This window comes from Protopterus annectens, chromosome 8.part0 (genome assembly GCF_019279795.1).
Source record: "Protopterus annectens isolate FY-2018-M chromosome 8.part0, PAN1.0, whole genome shotgun sequence".
NCBI lineage: Eukaryota > Metazoa > Chordata > Ceratodontiformes > Protopteridae > Protopterus > Protopterus annectens.
The window spans coordinates 323,939,647-323,958,616 of NC_056741.1; the positions used below are offsets into that span (position 1 = coordinate 323,939,647).

At 44.3% G+C, this 18,970-nt stretch overlaps 1 protein-coding gene across 1 annotated transcript in view; it reads right to left on the reverse strand.

The window, feature by feature from the left end:
• Positions 1-18,970, reverse strand: part of CCT3 (chaperonin containing TCP1 subunit 3) — a 1,145,726-nt gene that overhangs the window by 504,775 nt on the left and 621,981 nt on the right.

An 18,970-nucleotide genomic window follows, 5' to 3' on the forward strand; every position in this document is an offset into this window, starting at 1 on the left:
AAAGAGTCCCCAACGGGTACTTAGCTTTAGAAGTCTTCGAAGTAGTATTCGGTAGTAGTAATCTCTGGATCTGACCGACCGGCACTTGCGAACAGCTTCTGCTTCGGGCGCCACGCGGCAAGAAAAACTGAGGAAAATGGCGTCGGCTGATGCCTTTATACCCGAATAACTGCAGCTATGACGTCGGGTGAAGTGCGACACCAGCCGAAGCCAGACCCAGACTTTGGAATCCGGCCGACCGAAGGGCTGCCTGACGACAGGACAACCCATTTGTAAGGACTGCAGATGCATCCTTGAAGGACATCTGCAAACAAAGTCCAGGGATCAGCAAGCTCTGAAACTGGACTATTCTAGCTCAGTAAGGCGGGAAAACAAGAGATTTTTTTTTTTTTTTTTTTCAGAAAACAAGCAGAAACAGATACAGTAAACACTTATAAATGCTATAAATCGGCTATCACAGCCTACACAAACAATTTGCAACAGTTACAGATTTTAAAAGTAACAAACTGAGAAACAAGTGCAATAACAGAATAAATGCAGAATAAACAATAACAATGTATCAGCAAGCAGGCAAAATACAGTTGCTAGATAAATAGAAGTGGAAAGCCACAAAAAATATACTTAAATCAGGTAAAGTCGCTTTTTTAGCTCTCAGAAGCTTGGATTACTCTGCTGGCCACCACGAGGATCTGTGCTGAGTAGGTAGAGCCAATGTGTTTTATTATTTTCAATGGATTTGTCATTTTAAAATATGGTTTTCTTTGTTGCAAAAGAAGGCAGGATTGAATGAGCCATATAATGCTTAACTGACAATAATGGGATAGAAACATTATATGTGATGTATAATGTTTGTGGCTATACTTGTTTCAATGGTGTCTGTGATGCATAACTATTTTTGGGCCTGTCTCCCAATTATATTTTTCGTTTTGTCCAGAATTCTTGCTCTAAGGTTGAGAGGTATGGTTCCATGCTAAATCAGAAGGTTGTATTTACATTGGAATACTTTTCAGCATAATTATGAGAAACAGAGCATTTTTAATATCTCCACTTATTTACAATATAAACTGCCATGTAACCTTACAAATAAATTTCTTATTACGCTACTTTAATTCTTTTGGAATTGACAGTATGCTTCATTGGTTCGGACATAAACATAGTGTGCTGTGACTGATTTCTTGCAGCAGTCTGTGGTTTACTTATCACAATAACTTTTCTATGTTACTGGGTGTGTGATCAATGTAACAGTTTTAAAGATGTTTTCCAAAATTAAATAAATACATAACAAATAAAAAAAAGTAATCCTTTCTTCACTGAGCTATTGACAAAGTGTGGGAATTAGTTTTTTTCAAAAGCGATGGTCAGCATTACAGCTTAGTAAACAGTCAGTGAATAACTTCTGCACAAATTAAAATGTCTGAATGTCAAACGGCTTTAGATTGGAGGGAAGTTATATGTTTACTCCAGTATGCAGTATGATCTTAGAGAGTTTATAGATTTCTTATTGATTTAATTTTTGCTGTGCAGTTCAGTTGTTTGTTAATTTACTGATGGTCCTTTTGGTGGTGGAAAATTGCATGGATGAATCCATCTCTACTATGATTTTTTTTCCAGATATTTTGACTTCCAGACAATTTCAATCAGTGAGACTGTGTCATGTGATTACTGAGGTTGCCTATTTTACAAGTAGGGGCTCTTTTTCTGTGTGTGTGTGTGTGTGTGTGTGTGTGTGTGTGTGTGTGTGTGTGTGTGTGTGTGTGCGTGTTTGTATAAGAGAGAGATTTAATATGCATACTGAATATATTTTTGCAAATGGAATAGGCCCCTCTTCTTAGACAAGTAGACGAGTAACCAATATTAGATCTTAGCCATCCAGCTGGGAAAGTTTAGTATGTGGATTTTCCATCCAGTTTGATGAAGGCTATGCTACTTACTTAAGGAGTACATTCATGGCTATCCATCCAGTTGTAGTGTTGTTGAACTACATTGTTTATGAGAGGAGCTTTTTACAGAAGTTGAAAGTTTTTGTGTCAAGAACCTGTCCATACAAAGTGGCTTGTTTATGTTGCAGTGAAGGCTGTGGTCTTTGTAGTGAGTGTTTTAAATATAACCAGTATTTCTGAGGTGGAGAAAGTCTCTTAAGACAGGATCTTTCTTAGCCTGGAAAGCAAGCCAGTGATGAAATTTATAGGGGCCAGTGAGAGAGAGGAAAGCAAGAAGCTTTTTAGTATGTTTGGATAACTAAGTGAACTCAGTCCTTTGACCTTTTTTGTCAGAAATGGGTGTAGTCTTTCTTTTGGCATAGTGTTTTGCTGAGGCACGTGCCAAAAGGGGTGTTGCACTCAATAATTGCTCTTGTAAAGGAAGAATACAGGGATGTTATGACCTCCTTGTCCCTGGATGAGATACCCTTACTAATGAGGTGGGCCATGTAAAAAGCTTTCCATACAACGGAGACAACGTGGTGGTCAAAAGTGAGGTTTCTGTCAACCTGGGTGCCCAAGCACCTCACAACTGATTGTGTGCTTACAATATTGTTATTAATGTGATAATTTGTGGGACATCACTCTCCTCAAAGAGGATGATTGTGCATTTTTTGGCATTTAGCTTGAGGCCATGTTTCTGGCACCGGTCATTTTTTTGGGTGAGACCCTCTTGTATCTTATTCAGAATTGTTTTATTAAGTCAGTAATGTGAATTCTTTACTTTATTGCAAATTTGTTGGCTTATTTATGTGGATTATAGTATTGTAAGACTGCTAATGTTGACACTGTATGTAGATGGACTGCTGGAGTGGTTTTCCCAGTGAGAAATGCTAGTGCTATAGTGAATATCTGTTTATTTGTAAAAAAAAAAATCTATATATCAACTATGATGTTAGAGTTAACTGTTAGATTTGGGAATTAAAATCAGAATGAGAATTAGAATTTTAAGGCAACTATTAGGCATTTATTACATTTATTAATTGTTCAAATGCACCTACAGTACAGCCAGGAGGTCGACTTTGGTCTCATGTGGCAGCGAAAGAGTTAATTATATGATATATTTTATATGCGGCCCCAAGACAATTTCTGTTCACTCAATGCGGCCCCGGCAAGCCAAAAGGTTGGACACCCCTGCTCTAATGAATCAAAACCACATTGCAGAGTATACTTTCCCACTTGTTCAGCTGCATGCAATAAATCCTGCATTTCCTTATTGTCAGGACATTCTGAGTTTAAAAGCATTTTCTGTTTTAACAAAGACATGAGGTACTGCTGATATTTAAGCATGCAAAACTGGCAGTTTAAAGTCCTTACAGCTAAAGTAGCAGAAGTGTAAACCCCCCCCCCCCCATCTATCCAGAGCTCTAGAATCCCTATCAAATGGAACAGGATTTTTTGCAGTGGAAGCCTTAACCCCTTTGGGACCCTGAGAAATTGTTTCTGGATCAGCAGCAGGGTTTTTGTAAAGAAATTTATGAGAATCTGGGACCCTGTAGTACCTGTCAGGCTTGACTGGTGTAGGGGGTAAAGAATCAGGAGACAGACTGGATTCAGAGAAAACATCATCAACTATATCAAGCACAGGGGGGATTAGCCAGGGGCCTGTGCTGAGGCAATAAAAGAAAATCTCCGAGTCTTTTCTTGGATTCTGAGTAATCCTGGCTTTTCCAATGGAAATGCTCCCTCATGGTGTGCAAGGTTTCCCCAACAGAATAATCCTCAGGCGGAGAGGCTGAAGGTATAGATTCTTTTGCATCAGAGTCCTCATAGGGAGGGAGAGAATATCCCTGATCTGAGGAGGAATCAGAGGAAATAGAAACCTGGTCAGAGGAGTCATAATCAGTGTCTTGCCTAGGCCTTTTATCAGGAGGGGGTTGGGAACCCCTCAAAGTAATTAGATCCTCGGCCATTTTAAGCATCTGTTTCTTTGGTATAGATGACTGTCCAGGAGAATGCTGTACTTGTTTCCTTGTTTTTAATGGTGTTTTTGACTTTGCCTTGGCTGCTGTAGTGGACTTAATAGTAAGCTGTGAAGGTCTGAAAACACCCTCAGAAGCAGATGCCTGCTCAGCGGCTCTGGACCCATCTGAGGGAATAGTTTTCACAGGCCCAATACCTTCAGTTTCCAGAGGCCTAGGTGTCTCCACGTGGGATTCGGATACTGCCTGTGGCTCTGAGGTAGCAGGTGTCCGGGGCTGTGAAAGCGCCTCACTGAGATCCAGCAAACCAGCGACTGGCCTAGAAGAGGCGTCGTCTGTTTTGGACCTCGGATGCCTGTCCTTTTCCTCGTCTTTGCTCTTTTTATGAATTCCGGTCGTCGGTTGATCCAACGGCATTATATAGTTAAACCTTCGGCCAAAGTAATGTAAAGCAAATTCAAACTGACGCTTAATAGTGCGTTTGTTGAATCTAGCACAAAACCGACAACTAGTGACATCGTGGTCAGGGCCTAGGCAAGTAATACAGTAAGAATGAAAATCCTTATGAGGTATTTGCTTCCCACAAGAAATACAATTGTTAACTTTTACTGACATCGGTCTGGAGCAAGAAAATGTTTCCCCAACAGGGTACTTAGCTTTATTGAAGACTTCGATTCTGAAATTCGATTTCGAAAATCTCAGGAGTAGGCCGACCGGCACTTGCGAACTGCTTTTGCTTTGGGCACCGTGCGGCAAGAAAGACTGAAGAAAATGGCGTTGGCTGCATCTTTTATACCCCTGGCACACTGACGTCAGGGAAGAAGCGACAGCAGCCGACGCCGGACCTAGACTTTGGCATTCTGGCCGACTGTGGGTAGCCTGCCAGCAGGATAACCCAAGAGTAATGACTGCAACAGTGAAACACGATGAACATCTGCAGAGGCAAACCCTGCCCTAGCCTTAGAAAAAAAGAGGTAGGTGGTAATGCTTGGTAAAAGGTACGGAAAGAAGTCCAGGTGGCAGCTTCCAGGATGTCCCTGGTGTGAACTCCTCTGAGGAATACTGTGGAAGTGGAGGCTGCCCTAGTGGAATGGGTTCGAACAGACTTGGGGGGGGGGGATCCCATGCAATCTGTAGCAGAAGTGGATACAATGTGATATCCATTTGGAAATGGGCTACTCCCCTCTGCCCCTGGGGCAAAGTTGACAAGTAGTTGGTCTGTTTTCCTGAAAGGTTTAGTACAGTCCAGATAGTATCTGAGCTGTCTGTGCACGTCTAGTGCATGCAGAATTATTTCCCCTTTGTTTTGAGGGTTAGGAAAGGTGGGTAGATGTATTGCCTGGTTAAGAGTTGCATCAGATACCACCTTGTGCATAAAGGAGGGATTAGTCCTCAAGGAGACCCTGTCTGCATGGAAGATGGAGGGCTCAATGGCCATCAGTGTCTGAAGTTCTAAAACCCTTCTGGCTGAGGTGATAGCTAGGAGAAAAGCAGTCATCCAGTAGAGGTATTTTAGATCTGCTGAAGCAGCAGGTTCAAAAGGTGGTAAAGTTAGGTTTCCCAAATCATAATTCAGGTCCCAGGCTGGAATGCGTGGCCTTCTGGGAAGTCTGACATTAGAAGCCCTTTGAGGAATTGTTTAATCAAAGGATGGGAGAACATGGGTTGTTCTGTATCAAAATGTGCTGAAACGGCTGAGGCATGGATTTTAATAGGGAAGGAGAGGCCACTATTAAGTAGCTCTGCTAGGTGGCCCAGGATAAGAGGGATGGAATGCTGTGAGGCACTGCCCCCACTGGACTGGCTCCAGGAGCAGAATCTGTTCCATTTTCCTGCACAAAATTTTCTGGTGCTGAGCTTTTTGGCCTCTGTGACAACGTCTAGGACCAGTTTGCTTAACAGGGGCCCCTTGTTTGCCTTTAGAATATTAGCCAAGCTGACAGTTTGACAGTATGGGTGCAGCATTTCTCCCCCCACCTGAGTTAAGAGGTTTGAAATCAGGAGAAGCTGCCTGGGAGGCTGTAAGGTCAGGCTGTGCAGTAATGGGAACCAATGTTGTCTGGGCCCATCTGGAGCAGTGGGAATGGCCTTTGGTCTCTCCTCCCTTATTTTGATCAGTACCTTGGGAATAAGAGGCAGAGGAGGGAATATGTACACAAATGGTGTTCCAGGGGAAAGTCAAGGAATCCACCTTCCACGCTAGGTGGTGAAACTCCCTGGTACAGAATTTTTTCAGTTGTTGGTTGAGATGCGAAGCGGAGAGATCCACCTCCAGAGTTCCCCACGCCTGAGTGATTTGAAAAAAGAGTTTTCTGTGGAGCTGCCATTCATGGGGGTCCAGTAAGTTTCTGTTTAAGCGGTCTGCCAGGGAGTTGTTGGTCCATGGCAGGTACTGGGCTATCGGGTGTAGTCCCATGGAAGAGGCTGTCAAGCCAGAGGTTCATGGTAGCCTGCACAGAGGGTAAGACTGGGTCCCTCCCTGTTTGCAGATGTACCACATTACTGTGGTGGTGTATGTTTTGATAAGGAGAACCCCTGTTCTCTGGCTCTTTTTTCAGTTAATGCTTGTTAGAATTCTTGAATAGCCAGAAATAAGTGGGGATATCTGCACTTTTTTTTCAAATAATACAGAATTTAAATTGATTTATTTGTGTTGCATTGAATACTACCTAGCTGGAAGTTGTGGCTCCGTCTTTTCAGTTAATGCTTGTTCGAATTCTTGAAAGCCAGTGATAAGTGGGGGTATATGCACTTTTTTTTCAAATAATACAGCATTTAAATTCATTTGTGTTGCATTGAATACTGTCTAGCTGGAAGTTGTGGCTCTGTTTTTTCAGTTAATGCTTGTTACAGTTCTTGAGTTGCCAGTGATAAGTGGGAGTATATGCGCTTTTTTTCAAATAATACAGCATTTAAATTGATTTATTTGTGTTGCATTGAATACTATCTAGCTGGAAGTTGTGGCTCTGTTTTTTCAGTTAATGCTTGTTAGAATTATTGAATAGCCAGTGATAAGTGGGGGTTATCTGCACTTTTTTCAAATACAGTATTTAAATTGATTTATTTGTGTTGCACTGAATACTATCTAGCTGGAAGTTGTGGCTCTGTTTTTTCAGTTAATGCTTGTTAGAATTCTTGAATTGCCAGTGATAAGTGGGGGGTATATGCACTCTTTTTCAAATACAGCATTTAAATTGATTTGTGTTGCATTGTATACTATCTAGCTGGAAGCTGTGGCTCTGTTTTTTCAGTTAATGTGCCTTTCGGCTTTTCCCGGTTAGGGATCGCCACAGCAGAGCTCCGGTCCGCTAATAATTGGCAGTTGATATTTATGTGCTGAGTTGCCAGCCCTGACGCACAACCTTCAACGAAGGTACGCCCATTCACGCATGTCTCCACACAGAAGACGCTCTAGCTGAGAATCGAACAGGACAACGTCTGTGAGGCGACAATGCTACCGCAGCACCACCACCACAGTATGTTAGAATTCTTGAACAGCCAGTGATAAGTGGGGGTATCTGCACTTTTTTACAAATAATGCAGCATTTAAATTGATTTACTTGTGTTGCATTGAATACTATTTAGCTAGAAGTTGTGGCTCTGTTTTTTCAGTTATTTCCCAACCCACCCTCCTTTTGTTTTGGTGTTAATCTTGGTGGCTTTGAAACTGCCCACCCCTCTTGTAAATTTGCACTGGGATACTCCTCCTGGGCCCATCTCATTTGCTCACAAAAAAAAAAAAGCACTTTTTTCATCTCCTTTTACTGTATTTGTGTTTTTCTTACTTTATTTTGCTTTTGCATCATCTTAAAAGTACTCAATTGTTTTTATTACTGCTTGTTGTAACTATCGTTCTAAGCCTTTCGGTTTAAGCACTTGGGCTTCAGACCAGTTGTTTTACATTAAGGTTTGTGGTCTGCACTGATGTGGCAGGACAGGTAGCTTGCATCCTTCTAAGCTGGGAACTGCTGATTGATGGCTCAGTGTCTGTTATTCTAAAAGTGTATTAGTTCTGGTTTAAGCACTTAGGCTTCAGGCCAGTTACTTTACATTAAGAAGGTTCGTGGTCTGCACTCTTCTAGGAGGAGAGGCTGGACTCTGCCCTTCTGAGCTGGGAATTTCTGGTTAAAGGCTTATAGTGCCTGCATATCTGAACTGTTTTTTACTGAAATTGGTGCGTCTTGTTTGCTGTAGCACAGACTAGGATCCAGGCTTGCTGAATCTAGCTTTGTTTGTATAACTTGAGCACTAATCCATGCATTCTTTTTTGGAGAAGGTTCCCCTGGCACCACATTGGCAGGAGTGTGCAGTTAGAACTTGTCTGATTGAAGACTACAGGAACAGAGCTCAGTTTTGAGATTTTTTTACTGGTTAACTAGGTAATTTGTCTAAAAGCCTTTTCTGATTGCTTGTAGTCATCTAAAGCTGTTTTAAATGTGTTTTTTACTGTTTGTAGTTGTTTTAAAGCTGTTAAGTATTTTTTTTTACTGCTTTTGCCTTATCTTAAAAAAAATGTTTTTCCTTGTTTCGCACCTTTCTAAGCTAGTATAGTCCAGTTTTCAGGCTAGTGCTGAATTCAGGGCAGTGTTACAATTTTCTGAGTTGCTCATACCTTACTTGGATAGAGGGAAGTTTCTCTGTTCACCTGTGAGAGGAGCAGCTTTGAGCAGCCAATTGTCCCTGGAGGAGTGGTTCCAGCCCAGAGGTTAGTAGTTTATAGGCCATTTTGGGCTAATTTCTCTCGTTCATTTCCCTGCTGTAAAAAACACGTTTGCACGGTTTTTCACGTCCAGGCAGTGCCGGTTAGCTAGGGCTAAATTTATCCCGGCTCCACCAATTCTCCTCTTTAGTTTTCCCCTTGAAAGTAGTCTAACTCTCAACCTAAGCACTTAAAAATCATCCTGCAGTCCAGAACTTGCTCAGACATAATAGCTAGCACGAATATACCCAGACACTTGATTGCCAGCAGGGCAAGGCTCATTATTCACCCCTCACCAACCAAGCGACTAAGCAGCTCACCCTACTATTCAGGCATGACCAAAGGGCAACTTCAGGTATACTCTCCAGTCCAGCTGGTGAACCTGGGTAGCCTGAGGCAATGTTACAACGGCCTCATGTACACAGACAACCCTCTCCTAGTACCACAAAACATCAACATATGTGAGAGATGCAATTATATAGCTAAACTGGAGGCTAAGCTCTCTCCACCCAATACTGGAATAGGCAGTCATGAGGAGAAGATTAACACTTGCACCACACCTCCAGCCTCAGAGACATACTAAACCAGCACTGGCAAAAAAATACACAAATATACGAAATCATACTCGGAGGCTCTAAATAAAAACCTGCAAAAGCATCAAAGACCTCCAAAGCAGACACCCAAAAACCCTCCACCTCCCATCACAAACAAGACAACACAAAACACAAAATCAGTGTGCCGCACAATCATAGCCCTTAAGGCGAAATAACATACCTAAAACACACTAGTAATAGGAGACTCTATAGTCAGGCACACTGATGTCCCACTCACTAGGCTGGACAAGGAGAAGGTTATTGTTAGCTGCCTGTCAGGAGACAGGATCCGCCACATAACACAAGCACTCAGGTCACACCAGAACAAGTACAAATATGACTCGTCATTGTTCATGTTGGTGTGAATGACCTGAGACGTACCTCCCTGGACTACATGAAAAGAGACATGGAAGAGCTCTCTGATCATGTAGCCCAGGCGGGTATGACCCTGACCCCGAGTAGCATCCTGCCCTCAAGAAAGATACCGCAGTATAAAGAAAAAAATGATCAATTTCAACAATTGGCTAAGCTTCTGGTGTCATTCAAGGGGATCCAGTGTCTGTCAGCCTGGGACGACATGCTCGACAGACCTCGTTGCTTCGCAAGAGACTGCTTGCACCTGTCACCCCTAAGCTTTCGAATACTGGCCAAGGCTCTTGCTGCCCCCACAGTGCCTTTTTTAGGCAAGGCTCAAAAGTCAAACTAACCTCCACAAACAGCACAAATAAAAAAATGAGGGTTATGCTACTCAACGCCAGGAGCTTAAATCTCAAAATGCACGCGCTCAAAGTCGGTATGGAGAAAGACGACATCTGTGCAGTAACTGAAACCTGGTTCAAGGCTCCACAGAGCACCCCAGCACTACTGGGCTACAACTCATACCACACATTTTGGCCACAGAACATGGAACGAAACACAAAAGGAGGGGGTGTATCCATATTCATCAAGGATACCTACACCTAAAGTTTAGTGGCGCAGCATACCTCTGAGATCATCCATGTGCAACTAACATCAGGCAAATCTGCAATGCAAATTGTAGCCTGCTACAGATCACCCTCCATGACCCAGGACCACCACTCCGCCTTTCTGGAGACACTGGAAAACATGAAGGTCCTACCGAACACCCTTATATTGGGCAATTTCAATTCCCCTACCTTTAACTGGGAAAACTACTCAAGTACAAACTCCCAGGTCCAGCGCTTCCTGGAATTTATCAACTCAAATGCCCTGGATCAGCTGGTAAACTCCCCTAACAGAGGTGAAAACATATTGGACCTGGTCATCACCAACATGGGCGACGGGTGTTCCACACCAGAGGTCAACCCATCACTGGTTAGATCAGACCATAAACTAATCACTCTGGATGTCCACACCACCTCCAACCAAGGAAACCACAGTGAAAAATTTTTCTTTAGCAAACTTCACCTTACTTAAGACAGAGGTGGCAAGTTTCACAGCCCCCACGCTAAAGGATAACAGTGTCCAAGATGCAGGAACCTTTACAAATGACTCTATGAGCACCGACAAGGATGCATGGATCGTGCCATCCCTAGCAAAACCAAGACCCACTCCCCTAAGAGAAGGGAACCAGTCTGGTGGACCCCTGCCATAAACAGGCTATATAACAGAAGGAGGAAACTAGTTCAGAAAAAAAGCAAATCTCAAGAAGGAAAGACATTCCTGATCAGTAACAGTAAGAAACTAAGGTCCCTCATAAAATCCTCCAAGGCTACCTTCGAAAGAAAAAAAGCCTAGGATTCGAAAGATAACCACAAAGCCTTCTTTAGCTATGTCAAGAATCTAAGTGGCAACTTGCAGGTATGCTCTGAGCTGGTGCACAATAGCATAAAATATACTGAACCCACTGATATTGCCAACATCCTGGCAGATAGATTCAGTGCAAACTTCACCCCCCTCTCACCCCCAAAAGGGCCAGCAACAATACCGTAAAAGTGTAGTGTCCCGGAAATCACAGACGCACAGGTGAAAACAGCCCATTCAAAAGCACAGCATCAATGGGGCCAGATGGTGTTCCAGGCTGCGTCTTGCACAAACTACAGAACGAACTAACCCACCAACTAAACATACTGTTCAACCTCAGCCTCTCCACAGGCTACGTTCCCATAGAATGGCGCACAAAAAAAAGTTATGTCCTTACCATAACGTTCCATGTAGAGTGTTCATCTCGCCTTTGTTCTTACACACGAGTTCGGAGCCGATCCTCGGCTCCGAGTCGGCCGAATTGCAAAGCTCTGAATCTCAGAGAAGCTCGAGACCAGCCCATATCCCACAATCCTCCCCTCCCATTACTCAGATCTAGTTTGCAAGCAAACCAGACGAAAGGATCCAACACCAGCGGTGCTAGAAGCATATACTCTCTTCAGCCATTCAGAGACACTCTCACCATAGCAATAACTAAAGGTCTAAGCATATATCCCATGACACACGGGACCATATACCCCGCAAAGGGTCAAGACATGTCGATCAAACTCTAATCCTACCAGCTCTTCCAAACACTTGGGGGGGGGGGTGTAAGAACAAAGGCGAGATGAACACTCTACATGGAACGTTAAGGTAAGGACATAACTTCTTTATGTAAGAATGTTCAATCTCGCCGTTTGTTCTTACACATGGGTAGCGTCCCTAGCTCCGTGACCCCGAGTGACTCATGGAAGAACGTTCCTAAACAGTGGAACCAAACAATGTCCTATCCTTGGAGACCTTGTCCACTCTATAATGAGTGACGAAAGTATGTGGTTTAGACCGCGTTGCTGCTGCACAAATACTGTCCAAAGGCAAGCGAGCCGCATGAGCTAAGGAGGTGAAAACGGATCTGGTAGAATGGGCCTTAGGTTTGTTTGGTAAGGATTGGTTTGATTTAGAGTATACAAATGTTATACAGTCAGCAAGCCATTTAGATAGTGTACGTTTAAGTAATTGCCATGCCCTTTTTAGTCTGCAAAAGCGACGAAGAGTTGATCCGTTTTTCTGAAAGCTTTGGTTCTGTCTAAATAAAATCTTAGCTGCCTGTGAACATCCAACTTGTGCAACATATACTCCAGTTTGTTAGTATGGTTTTTGAAAAAGGTAGGGAGTTCTATAGACTGGTTAATATTCGTAACTGAACAAACTTTTGGAAGGAAAGATGGATTTGTACGCAAAGAAACCCTGTCTGGGTGGAATATCAGGTAAGGTGGTCTGACCAATAATGCCTGCAGCTCTGAGACTCTACGAGCTGAGGTCACGGCGACGAGAAACAGCATCTTCCACGACAAGAACTTTAGGAGGCATGATGACGAAGCAGGTTCAAAAGGTGGCAACATGAGTTGCGACAGCAGCAAATTCAGGCTCCATGGAAAGAAAGGTTTTCTGAGAGGCGGTCTAAGATGGAAGGTTCCTTTCAAAAAGGCTTTACAAAGCCTGTGAGACATAAAGGAAGAACCTCCCTCACCAATATGGAAGTTTGATATGGCCGCCAACTGTACTCTTAGAGTGGAAGTAGAAGCTCCTTCGTGAAAAATGGTGGATAAGAATTCTAAAATTTTATGTAAAGGAGCTACCAAGGGATCCAAGTTTTGACTAGATGCCCAATATACAAAGCGTTTCCACTTACTCGTATAGAGCTTAGTAGTAGAGGCTTTATGAGAAGCAACTAGGATGTGTTGAACTGACGGAAGGAGTAGATGAGACCTGGCTAGGCAGGGAAGCGGAGCAGCCAAGCTGCTAGTTTGAAGGACTGTAGAGACGGGTGAGGAACTCCCGAGTGTGTCAGCAGATCTGGCACTGGGTCCAGAATCCACGGTTCCTCTATTTGATGAGCTCGAAGAAAGGGAAACCATATTTGACGAGGCCAGAATGGGGCTATGAGTATTATAGTCCTTTCCAGGCTCCTGGCTTTCTGTAGAAATCTGGGAATCAATGGAGTTGGTGGGAATGCATATAGGAGACCCGGGGGCCAATCGTGCATCAGTGCGTCCCTGGGGACATCTCTCGGAGGGGGTAGAAGGGCAAAGTAGCTTCTGCATTTTGCATTCAATGGGGAAGCAAACAGATCGCAGCAAGGCTGGCCCCATTTGCGGAAATCTTTTCCGCCGTCTGTGAATTCAGGGACCATTCGAGAGGTAACAGGATGGCTCTGCTCAACCTGTCCGCAATGATGTTGGATGACCTCGGGATGTGCGTTGCTATCAGAAAGCGACCCGTGGACTCTGCCCATTGCCAAATTCTCATGGCCTCTCTGCATAAAGTACAGTTTTGTACCTACCATAAATGTAGATGTCCGAGAGGTATGCATCTGCAGTCCTAACAAATGGGTTGTCCTGTCGTCAGGCAGCCCTTCGGTCGGCCGGATTCCAAAGTCTGGGTCTGGCCTCGGCTGATGTCGCACTTCACCCGACGTCATAGCTGCAGTTCTTCGGGTATAAAGGTATCAGCCGACGCCATTTTCCTCAGTGTTTCTTGCCCCAGATGCCAGGTGCCCTCTAGGAAGGCTAAATTTGGATAAATGTAAAAGTTTCCAAATAAGAGAGCAAATAAAAATAAACATGTATATACATATATACAAACAAATACACCATAATAGATCCCCCCAGCTAGCTAGAAGATGGGCAAATACCCTAGGAGTACCACAGAGGGGAAGGAGGGAGGGTAATCCTGACTGCAGATGCATACCTCTCGGACATCTACATTTATGGTAGGTACAAAACTGTACTATGTCCTTCAAGGATGCATCTGCAGTCCTAACAAATGGGTAGAATACCATAGCCAAACTGGGGGGTGGGGGGGGGGGGAGGAATAATAAGATTATGGTGTAGTTAAGATCCCTTGCAAAACAGCAGTGGCAAAACCTGCTCGGGATCTGGAGTATAAGGGTAGATTATAATGCTTGGCAAATGTATGCACGGAGCTCCAAGTAGCAGCCTCTAAAATGTCTTTTGTAGCCACTCCTCGTAAAAAAGCTGTAGTAGTGGCTGTAGCCCTTGTGGAGTGAGGTCTGATGTTTTCTGGAGTTCTTTCCATGGTAAGAACAACAAAATCTAATGCAATTTCCTATCCACTTAGAGATTGTCTGTTTTGAAATTGCTTTTCCTTCCATTCCTGTTGCATATTCTACCAGTAGCTGGTCAGTTTTTCTATTGCTCTTGGTCCTGTCCAGGTAGTAGCGCAATTGCCTATGTACATCCAAGGTATGTAATAGTCTTTCTCCCCTGTTCTGTGGGTTGGGGAAGAATGTAGGCAGGTGGATAGCTTGGTTTAAAGATACCCTGGAGACCACCTTTGGCATAAAAGTAGGATTAGTTCTCATGGACACTCTATCTTGATGGAAGATAAGGAAGGGCTGTACTGCCATTAATGCCTGTAGTTCAGAAACCCTACTTGCTGAAGTGATTGCAAGCAGGAAAGCAGTTTTCCATGATAAGTACTGTAATTCTGCTGTTGCTGCTGGCTCGAAAGGAGGGAGAGTCAACTTTTCTAGCACAAAGTTCAAGTCCCATGCAGGCAATGGTGGCTTCCTTGGTGGTTTTACATTTTTAATTCCTCTCAGAAACTGCCTGAGTAGAGGATGTGAGAAGACCGGAGGGTCCATGTTGTATTCTGCTGAAATAGCTGATGCATGAATCTTAATGGAAGAATAGGACAGGCCATTGTGGAAAAGCTCTGCCAAGTATTCCAGGATGTTAGCTATGTTTACCAGTGACACATTTTCTCCTTCTGCTGCACTCCAAATGAGATATCTTTTCCATTTTGCTGAATAAGTTTTCCTTGTTGAGGGTCTGCGAGCCTCCAAGATAATGTCTTTAACCCTTTGAGATAAATCTGGGTTATTTTGTCTTATGCAATGTTCCAGGCAGCCAGCTGCAGTGTTTTTAGGTTTGGATGCAGGGTTTTGAAGTTGTTCTGTGTTAACAGTAAGGGAACTAGGGGCAGAGGCCATATTTGTTCCCGAGACATGCTCCTCAGTAATGGGTACCAATGCTGCCTCGGCCAGTCTGGAGCTATCAGGATGATCCTTGGACGGTCTTCTTTGATCTTCAATAGCACCTTGTGCATCAAAGGAAGAGGTGGGAATGCATATGCTGTCAGGTTTTTCCAACTGAAAGATAGGAGTCCACCTTCCAAGCAAGTGGGTGGTATGCCCTCGTGCAGAATTTTTTCAATTGGTGGTTGTGTGGGGATGCGAATAAGTCTATTTCTGGTAGTCCCCATTTCCTGTAATGGATCTGAAGATGTCTGGATGCAGCATCCATTCGTGGGCATCCGTGGTAGTTCTGCTTAGGATGTCTGCTAGTATATTTTCTTTTCCTGGTACAAATATTGCTTGTAACTGAATGTTGAAGCTCAGGGCCACATTCCAGAGGTCCATTGCCATCCGGCATAGAGGGTATGAATGTGTGCCTCCCTGTTTGTTGATGTACCACATAACTGTGGTGTTGTCCGTCCTTATCAGCAATTGACCCTGTCGAAGAAATGGTCTGAATTGCCAGTTTTACTGCCAGCATCTCCTTTTGATTTATGTGTAGGTTCAGCTGGTCTTGAGTCCATAAGCCTTGTATGCACTTGCCCAGCATGTGTGCCCCCCAACCGAGGTCTGAGGCGTCCGTTGTGATAGTCTGGCTTGGTTGAGTGCTGTGGAAGGGCAGCCCTTTGTTCGATTGACAGGCCTGAGCCCACCATTGGAATTCTTGCTTCAGGCATGGAATTATTGGAATTTGGGTTTCTAGGCTGTGCTTGTGCTGAGACCATAAATTCCTTAGGTTGCATTGTAACTTTCTCATATGTAGTCTGGCATGTGGAAACAATAATATGCAGGATGCCATGTAACCCAGGGCTTGCATGACTTTCCTTGCTGTTAGCTGGTTCTGCTTTGTTAATGCCATGAAATAGAGAGGAAGGTGGTTCTGTTTTTCTGCTGTGAGGGATGCCATTTGATTTGATGTGTCCAGCTCTGCACCCAAGAAAGTTATCCTTTGGGATGGTATCAGCCTTGACTTTTTTATATTGACTGTGTATCCCAGGGCTTGCAGTAGATGAATGACCTTTTTCAAATCTTTTGCCAATTTGTTTTTGTTGTCCGCTTGTAACAGGCAGTCGTCCAGGTAAGGGTAAATTTGAATTCCCTGAAGCCTGCAATGAGCAATTACTGATGCCAGGCATTTCGTGAATACTCTGGGCGCAGTAGATAAGCCAAAGGGCAATGTTGAGAATTGATAATGCTCTGATCCTGCAAGAAATCTGAGGTATCTTCTGCAATTTGGTCATATGGGGACGTGCAGGTATGCCTCCTTGAGATCTAGAGTTACCAGCCAAGACTCCTTGCCCAGCATGGGAAGAAGCTGCTGTAGGGTCAGCATTTTGAATTTTGGAACAATGAGGTATGTGTTTAGAGCGGACAGGTCGAGAATAGGTCTCCATTGGTTTTCTTTCCTTGGCACCAGGAAAAGTCTGGAGTAAAATCCTTGCCCTTGTTCCATAGACGGTACCCTTTCTATAGCTCTCATCCTTAGTAAGTGGTGTATTTGTTCTAGAGCTTTTGTCTTCTGATTTGGAGGTAGGTTTGGCATTCCTCTCGTCCTTGGTAGAGTATGGAAGTGAAACCTGTAACCTTGGTCTATTGTCTGTAAAATCAATTTGTCTCCTGTGATGTGATGCCAGTTTTCTGAAAATAAGGCGAGCTTTCCGCCTAAGGGTGCTTCTAGTTGTTCCCTGGTAGGCGGTCTCAGAGCCAAGTCACTGTGATTGTCCTGTGGAAGTGGTGGTGGCTGGATCAGTGGCAGTACTTCGCTGGTTGTTAGGCTGCCACTGACGTCCCCTGTAGGCACCTCTGGATTGACCCCTGCCTCTTGGGCGCCTATTCCTGCCTCTCTGTGCTCTGGCGGTGTCTGGAAAGGACCAATTCTTGGAAGGCCAGTTCCTACTAAACCTTGGAGGCTGGACCTGTAAGAAATCCTTGACTGTCTGGACAGATTTTGCTTTCTCTTCCACCTTCTTCAGCACCTGCTGTGCAAGGGAGCCAAACAAATTGAGCTTATCCATGGGAGCATCTAGGAGCTTTGATTTAACATGGTCTGGTAAGGACTGCTCTTTTAACCATGCATGTCTTCTGATCACTGTACCAGTCATAGCTGATCTAAAGGAAGCCTCCAGTGCATCATAGCCGCATTTTAAGGAATGATTACTGACCTGCTGAATGTTAAGTACCATTTCCTGAACAGATTTTTTGTCTAATGGTTCAGACGAGGACAGTTTTTTAGTTAACTGATCTAACAAATTCCTGATATCGAATCATGTGGAATTGACAGTTTAAGGCCCTAGCCGAAAGAGTAGCAGAAGTGTAAACTTTTTTACCCCATCTCTCTAAGGCCCTAGATTCCCTTTCAGAGGGGAGGGGGTTTTTGGCAGAGGTAGCTGCTACAGCCTTGGGTCCCTGGGAGATGGTTTCAGGATCTGCAAAAGGAGCCTTATACAAATGATAATGTGTGTCTGGAACCCTGTAGTACCTGTCAGGCTTAGCAGGGGCCGGAGGAAGAGAATCAGGAGCAGTACAAGCATCATTAAATGCATCATCCACAACAGTAAGTACTGGAGGAATGGCTAAAGGCCTATGCTGTGGCAAATGCAAAAAGGTCCTAAGCCTTTTCCGAGAGTCTGAAAAATCCTGGCCCTGCCATTGAAATTGTTCCCTCATAGCATGCAAGGTTTCCCCAAAAGAAAATTCCTCAGGCGGAGAGGCAGAAGGAATGGAGTCTTCTGCATCAGAGTCCTCATAAGGAGAATAAGGGCCCTCTGGAGGGTTTGTATTATCTGAATCATCAGAGGAGTAATCTGAAGAAACTGGCTCAGGGGCTCTGCTCTAGGCCTCTTCTCTGGAGGTGGGTGAGAGGCCCTGTCAGGGTGAGGTTGGGATCCCGGATCAAAGAAATGAGATCCTCTGCTAGACTAAGCATTTGAGAACTAGAGCTAGGCCTGTGAGAGGGTCTTAGCAGGCACAGTTTTGGTAGATTTTGCTGCTTTAGCCCTGGCAAAAGCCTTAATCGACATGGATGCAGGGGCCTAGCAGCTCCACGTGCAGGAGTAGATATATCTAAAGGTATAGTATCAGATAAATCCTGTGAACCTGCAAGAGCAGGTGGGATTTCAGTAGCAGATTCAGCCATGCTGGATGAGGCCTCAGTAGGAGGCAAGCTTTGCCGAAGGAAGAACCGTGGACTCTGTTTCGCCGAAACAGAGACACTCGCGGTTGACTTAACCGCGGTTTCGGCGAAACCGGACCGCAGTGACGGTCCTTTTCCTTGCGCTTTTTAGTTAATTGCGAAGTCGGACTTTCCGACGGCATATTGTAAGCAAAAGCGGAGCCGAAAAACTCCTCAGCAAATTCCGACCGAAGTCTAAGCGTCCGTCGGTTGAAAGAAGCACAGGCTAGACAAGCTGCTACGTCGTGGTCTGGGCCTAAACAAGGTAGGCAGTAAGAGTGGAAATCTTTATGAGGTATTTGTTTCCCACAAGTTAAACAGTTATTCACTTTTTCTGACATCGGCTGAGGCAAGAGAGAGTCCCCAACGGGGTACTTAGCTTTTTAAAAGACTTCGGTAGTAGTAATCTCTGGTTCTGACCGACCGGCACTTGCGAACAGCTTCTGCTTCGGGCGCCACGCGGCAAGAAAGACGGAGGAAAATGGCGTCAGCTGATACCTTTATACCCGAAGAACTGCAGCTATGACATCAGGTGAAGTGCGACATCAGCCGAGGCCAGACCCAGACTTTGGAATCCGGCCGATCG